Genomic DNA, 6,379 nt, shown 5'->3' with positions numbered 1-6,379 from the left:
CGAGGTGTAGCGCAGTCTGGTCAACGCATCTGTTTTGGGTACAGAGGGCCATAGGTTCGAATCCTGTCACCTTGATGTGAGGCATTCCGTCAGTAAATACTCAAATATGAACATCCATCGACCGTTACCGCTTCCTCTTACTCGTGACTCGTATATGTACTTTCTATAGCAAGCACACGAGACCTATAGCTAAAGATCATATAGCGCCACAGTATATATATACGAACCTATACGGAACACTTATATCTTTCTCAGTGCTTTCTTTAGGCTCCTAGCTGTTCGTTGGTAGAACACAACCCATATGATATTGAGCTTGAGCATTCGGGCTTCTTTCTTTTTTTTTTTTTTAAGAAATGCTTCTTTATAATTCTAAGGTGGCAGGGCAGCTAGTTTGAGTGGGGCTTGATGGTTTCCCGAACTTCTTCTTTCATTTGCAATTAATAAGGAGCTAGTTGGGGAGGAAATATCGATGGCAATCAAGCATGGATTTATATTTCGGAAGGGGTGCTTACTGAAAGAGTTCAACACTACGCTCATTGCTCTTCTTCTAAAGTCCCTTGGAGCCAATTGCTTGCCTGAAGCTTGACATGATGAAGGTGCTTTTAAGCCCTTCCCGAAGGAAAGAGGGAAGGGCCCTTCCTCTTACCTTCTGTTGAGACTGAGATAGAAGACTGGGCTTTCCCCCTCTTCTACCGAGAGGCCGCGGGGGTCAACTCTGTCTGCAAGTTCTACAGCACAAGCCCACACTTCATAATTATCAGTTCCTAGCAGTTTGAAGCTTATTAAAGGTGTACTTTGTGTATCACTAGCATGCAGATATAAAGGATCACCAAAATCTAATTTACTTATCTTTGTAATATCAAATTCAGATTCATGTTCAGATTCTTCATTATGCACAGAGTGAATTGGTGTATGAGGTGGTGTATTACCATGAACAGAACCAGGTGGAGTATTCACCATTTTTAACCGGTTTTAAACACAAGTAAGCAATACTAGTCAGAACAAACAATTTTTTAAGCAAAAATAAAGAACTTAAACAAAAATGTAAACCAGATAATCAAATAAGAACAAATATAAACAGATAATGATACCAATCAACAACACAGAATACAAGGAAACACAAATAGCAAGAACTCACAGAAGAAACCACAAATACCTTCTTCTCAAAAAAAAATTTGTAAAAATAAATCTCAATCACTCAAAAAAGCCAATGACAGGATTCCCAACCAATCGTATGATGGTAGGTCAAGTATTAGCTTAATTGATTTTATGTGAAAAGAGATAAGAAAAAAATTATATATATATATATATATAAATTCAGATCGAGAAGAAAGTAAAAGTAGAATCAAACACAAACACAAAAAATTGGGAAAGAGAATACAATACAGTGCTATTTATGCCGATGGTAGAGGAACCCTAATTCTCCTCTTGATTCACTTAGTCAAGAGAAGTAATCAGGATCTGATATGAAATCCAGAAACCCTAATTTTTCCTTGATTCACTTAGTCAAGGAAAAAATTAGGCAAAACAATAATGATAGCAGCGGAAGAATATAAACCAAGGTTTCTAGATAAAACCCTAACTTAATCGAACAAAAAACCCCAAAAATTAGAATCTAGGGTTTCAGGTGAAATACGCCCAAAAGTTCTAATCGGATCTGAATATAAATCGAATCAATAATCACCGATTTGATAACCTGGCTCTGATACCATGAAAGAAGATCAATAACCAAGCAAATATTACTAGAAAAATTATTATTATTCAGAATTTATTATTAAAGTTGTTACAACCAAATTGAAGATGATACAGAATCTAATCATCCAGATGATGATTAGTAACAGAATACAGAATTGTATATCAAAGTGATATACAATCAATACAGACAATATATGAATATCGAATGAGAGAGCAGAATATGTGTATATATAATATTGATCGTAAGCAGCAGAATGAGAGAAAAAATCATGTTCTCTCTGCACCTAAATTCATTTATATATTCTTCACAATTAACACTTGTAACCTTCTGTCCACCTTTGCACAGATTAGATCCTTCATCTTTATAAAGCTCTATCTTCAGTCCCTCATTTAATATTTTCTACACAAAACAGACTAAGTTAATATAAACTTTTATATACAAGTCTAACTTGTATGCTTTTAACACACATCACACCAGTGACAAGACTCGAGTCATCATACTTATAATGTATGGACTCAAATTCATACAATCTCTAGTACTACTATTAAGGTTTCTCAAAAGATTAATTTAATAATGATTAACAAAAAATAAATAAACTAATAAGTTAAAAGGAAAGAAACGTATAATTCAACATCTGGCGTAGCTACGGGATTATATATTTCCTCCCTCTGTTCAACATGTGGTGCAACACCTGCCACTGCTCCCATATCCTGACCAGCTTCACCCTGAAAATCAGTATCAGTATCTAATAATATATCATTTATGTACATATTTGAATAACCCAATATATATCACTTCACTTAGAAAGTATACTAAAGTTTCTAACCTAAAAAGCATTTGAAAACAAATATATAGAAATCATCTTGCCTGTTGAGGAAATTGCATGTATCCACCATAAGCTCCATATGCATACAACGACGGATCTTGAGTTGCTTCATAAGCATAGGCATCGTAACCTTGACCATAACCATAGCACGCGCGCATTTAGTTGGATCTACTTGTGCATTCTAGACTCCAGACAAGTCCTACAGTAGAGGTATTGTTAAACCCTTGTTAGGTTATGAAAAGAAAGTAGAAGATACATATGCATTAAATGAGGCTTAAGGTGGCAAATTAGGCCCATTTGCAAAGAAACCTGGTTACAGTGTTAGCAGAGACCTGGTTAACAAAAACTGGTCACATACTTGTGAATGAATATTAATACTTGTTTTGTCAACTCAACTTTCCTTAGGGCTAAAAGGATGTCTTGGAAAGTTTGATTGACTATGTAAATGTTTTTTCCAGAAAGAAATAGCTAATACTTATGTGTATACATCTAGTCCCATATGTCTGTACATGGAAAAACAAAACCTTATGTGACTAGACTACCTGATCATTTATATGGCTCTTACCTCAAAATAAGAAATTCAAGCAAAAACAACTATGACAAGGGTCAAAAACTACCAAGTATATGCTTCAATCTAGCACCTTTATGCACAGAGAGGCAGTCTATCTACAAAAACAATGCACAAAGAGGTTTAGAAGGTTTAATTAATTTGTGATTGATTTTACAAAAAAACGTAAAATACAGCTATGACAACAACATGCTACATGTCAAAACTCTTCACAGCAGATAAAGTCAATTAAGACCTAAAATAAAGCACAATCACTTTCATTGAGGTGCACCAGCCCATGCATCTATCAGAATAAAAAGAACCTTTTAAAAACACGGTCATGATCATTCATATTTATCTAATCGTTCAAAACAACTCTTTTAATTACTAATTACTCATTAGTGTAGTTGTTTTTATAATAAAAATTATGTAACTTTTTTGGCTGATAAAACTAGTTATAAGTTTACTTGAGCTATGTACTGAAAAAGAACAAGTATTTAGGACAAGTATTTAGAGTAAAATAACAAGTATTTACTTTAGGTATGTGCATAATTAGCTATGTAAAATATCTAAAGTCAGGAATGAAACCTATAAAATGAACATTACATAATGTGCGTGAAGAACTATCTCAAATACTAGCAAACGATCTATTTGGTCCATAAATGAAATACATTACTCGATTATAGAATAAGATTATGCATACCAGTTTTGCTAGCATATATATGCCCTGGAAGGAAGAACATACATTGTTCACAGTCATCAATGAAGGCATTCATTCTGATGCAAACCACACAGAAACTACACATGAAATTGTTGAGAAATATAATTCTATTCTCAAATAACATTATTACTTATTGTATGATTAGCCTATTTTCAGGTTATAAGAAGATCAAGTAAGCATGGATTATGGTTTGAACTTCAAGACTACATCTGCTGAATTATGAGTACAACACATTGCATTTCTGGAGGACTAAAGATGTACAAGAAGGAAAGAAGAGAAGTACAGGGGTAATTTATGACATTAGTTGAAAGTTCCCTTGTATAAATAGATTGTTATAACCCGATTAGGGAGAAGAACAGATCTCTCACTTTTTGTATGTATAATTCTATATCACTTTCTCTCATAAGTTTGATTAGATTAAAGAGATTACAATCGAGATTGTAATAATAGTTTCATCTATATAGTTGAGTGATTTACATCTGTTTAGAAGGTGTAGTTCTCTGTATTGTTTAATCAATTTAGATTGATTAGATTCTGGGTGATTGCTGAATTAATTGAAGTTAATTCAGAGATATAAGTTTTTGTTCATGGTATCAGAGCCAGGTTTAGGAGATTAATCAAAATAATTTTGATAAATAATAATTTTTTGGATTCTGGATCTCCGATTAGGGTTTCTTTATTATTTGGGGTTTTTTTTGTTCTTAAAACTGATATTATTAACGGCGTATGATCCTTTGATCACCGTTATAATTTCCAGATCCGATTATCGCTGAAAACCCTAATTTTTTCGAATTAGGGTTTGGAGTTCTTCTGTTCAAAGAAAATCGATTTAATTCTCCGGCTTCTTCTTCTTGATTCTGTTATTCATCGACTAAGTGAATCGATCGAATAATAGAATTGTCACTTTATTCATCCGATAGCACTGTTTGTCTTCTCTTCCTTATCTCTTTTTATTTGTTGTTTGTAAGAAACTGGTTTTTCATCTTATTCTCATTCAAAACATTGGTGTTAAACTTGACCTACCTTTTGAAAGGCCAGGAATCCTGTCCCTGACACCTCTGGGAGAATAAGTTTTATTTTCAAATATATATATATATATTTTACTTTTCTTGCTGTTTAAATTGTCTGTTCTTATTAATTGAGTCTAAGTGTTGCTTCTGGTTATTATTGATTAATTATTGTGTGTTTTTTTTATTTGCTTACAATGGATGATGATAATGTGAATCCTAATTTTGAATATGAATATGAGGAATCTGAAATGAGTGATGGTAATATTACTAAAATAAGTAAATTAGACTTGAGTAGTCCTTTACATTTGCATCCTAATGACTCTTTTACTCTCTCTATTGTGTCAATAAAACAGTTTGATGCTTTAGTTCAGTTACCTAGATGTACTTGTCATGCTGCTTCTGATTTTGTTAAACATACTCAATTGATGAAACTGATGCAGTTTTTAATGGGGCTTGATGATATGTATGTGAATGTAAGAAGTACAATTTTAACTAAAGAACCAATACCTGATCTTAAAACTGCTTATTCTATTTTGTCTAGAGATGAGTCACATAGAGGTTTAACTTCTAATTCTGGTTCTCAAAAGTCTAATTCTTCTGCATTTATGTCTAAAGTTGGTTCTGGTAATTCTTTTCCTTCTGTGAATAATTTGTCAAAAAATAGAATCAATAATTCTCAAAACTCTTATAGAGGTTCTTCTGTTGTGTGTGAGAACTGTGGTTTTAATGGTCATACAATGGATAAATGTTTTAAGATAATAGGTTATCCTCCTAATTTTGGAAAGAAAAAGTTTAATTCTCAAGGAGGTCAAAAGAAGTTTGCTAATAATGCTTCTACTTCAAATTCTGCAAGTTCTTCTACTAATCTTTCTGGTGAGCAGCTAGCTAGAATAATCAATTTGTTAAAAGATAATCCAGATTCTACTGAAGGTGTTAATGCCAATATGGCAGGTGTGTTGTTTAATTCTAGTAAAATTTTTCACAACAATTTTAAGAAATTTTTTTGTTCAAATACAAATTTTAGACCTATTTATTCTAAGAAAGGATGGATTAATGATTCTGGAGCAAATCATCATATTACTTTTTCTGACAAAAACATGGTTGATATAATTGATGTTTCTGCATTAAAAATTAAAGTTGGTCACCCTAATGGTACTTATGCTTATGTTAAGAAGATTGGTAATTTACAGTTAACAAGTTATTTGACTTTGTATGATGTCCTAATTGTTCCAGAATACTGTGTTAGTTTACTGTCTGTTCATAAAGTTGCCAAACATAGTAAGTATCTAATTGCTTTTGATGATAATTTTTGTTATGTGATGACCCAGGATTTGAATACAATGAAAATTCTAGGAACTGGTAAACAAATTGGTGGTCTGTATTACATTGTTGAGAATTTGCAAGGTATTGATAGGTTAATTACTTGCAATGTGTCTAAAACTGTTTGGCATAGTAGGTTAGGTCAACCTGCAGAAAATGTGTTAAATAAACTTCAAACTGATTTACATTTTAGAACAGACAACAATCTGAATTGTGAAACTTGTTTATATGCTAAACAAACTAGAGATTCTTTTCCTAT

At 32.6% G+C, this 6,379-nt stretch overlaps 1 non-coding gene across 1 annotated transcript; it reads left to right on the top strand.

Annotated features, from left to right (window-relative positions):
* Nucleotides 1–75, top strand: TRNAP-UGG. Its single transcript has one exon. It is a non-coding gene; the product is annotated as a tRNA-Pro (tRNA).
* Nucleotides 76–6,379: the final 6,304 nt, after the last annotated feature.

The sequence above is a fragment of the Erigeron canadensis genome, chromosome 5 (genome assembly GCF_010389155.1).
Source record: "Erigeron canadensis isolate Cc75 chromosome 5, C_canadensis_v1, whole genome shotgun sequence".
Classification (NCBI taxonomy): domain Eukaryota; kingdom Viridiplantae; phylum Streptophyta; class Magnoliopsida; order Asterales; family Asteraceae; genus Erigeron; species Erigeron canadensis.
This window is presented reverse-complemented; position numbering and strand designations above follow the sequence as displayed.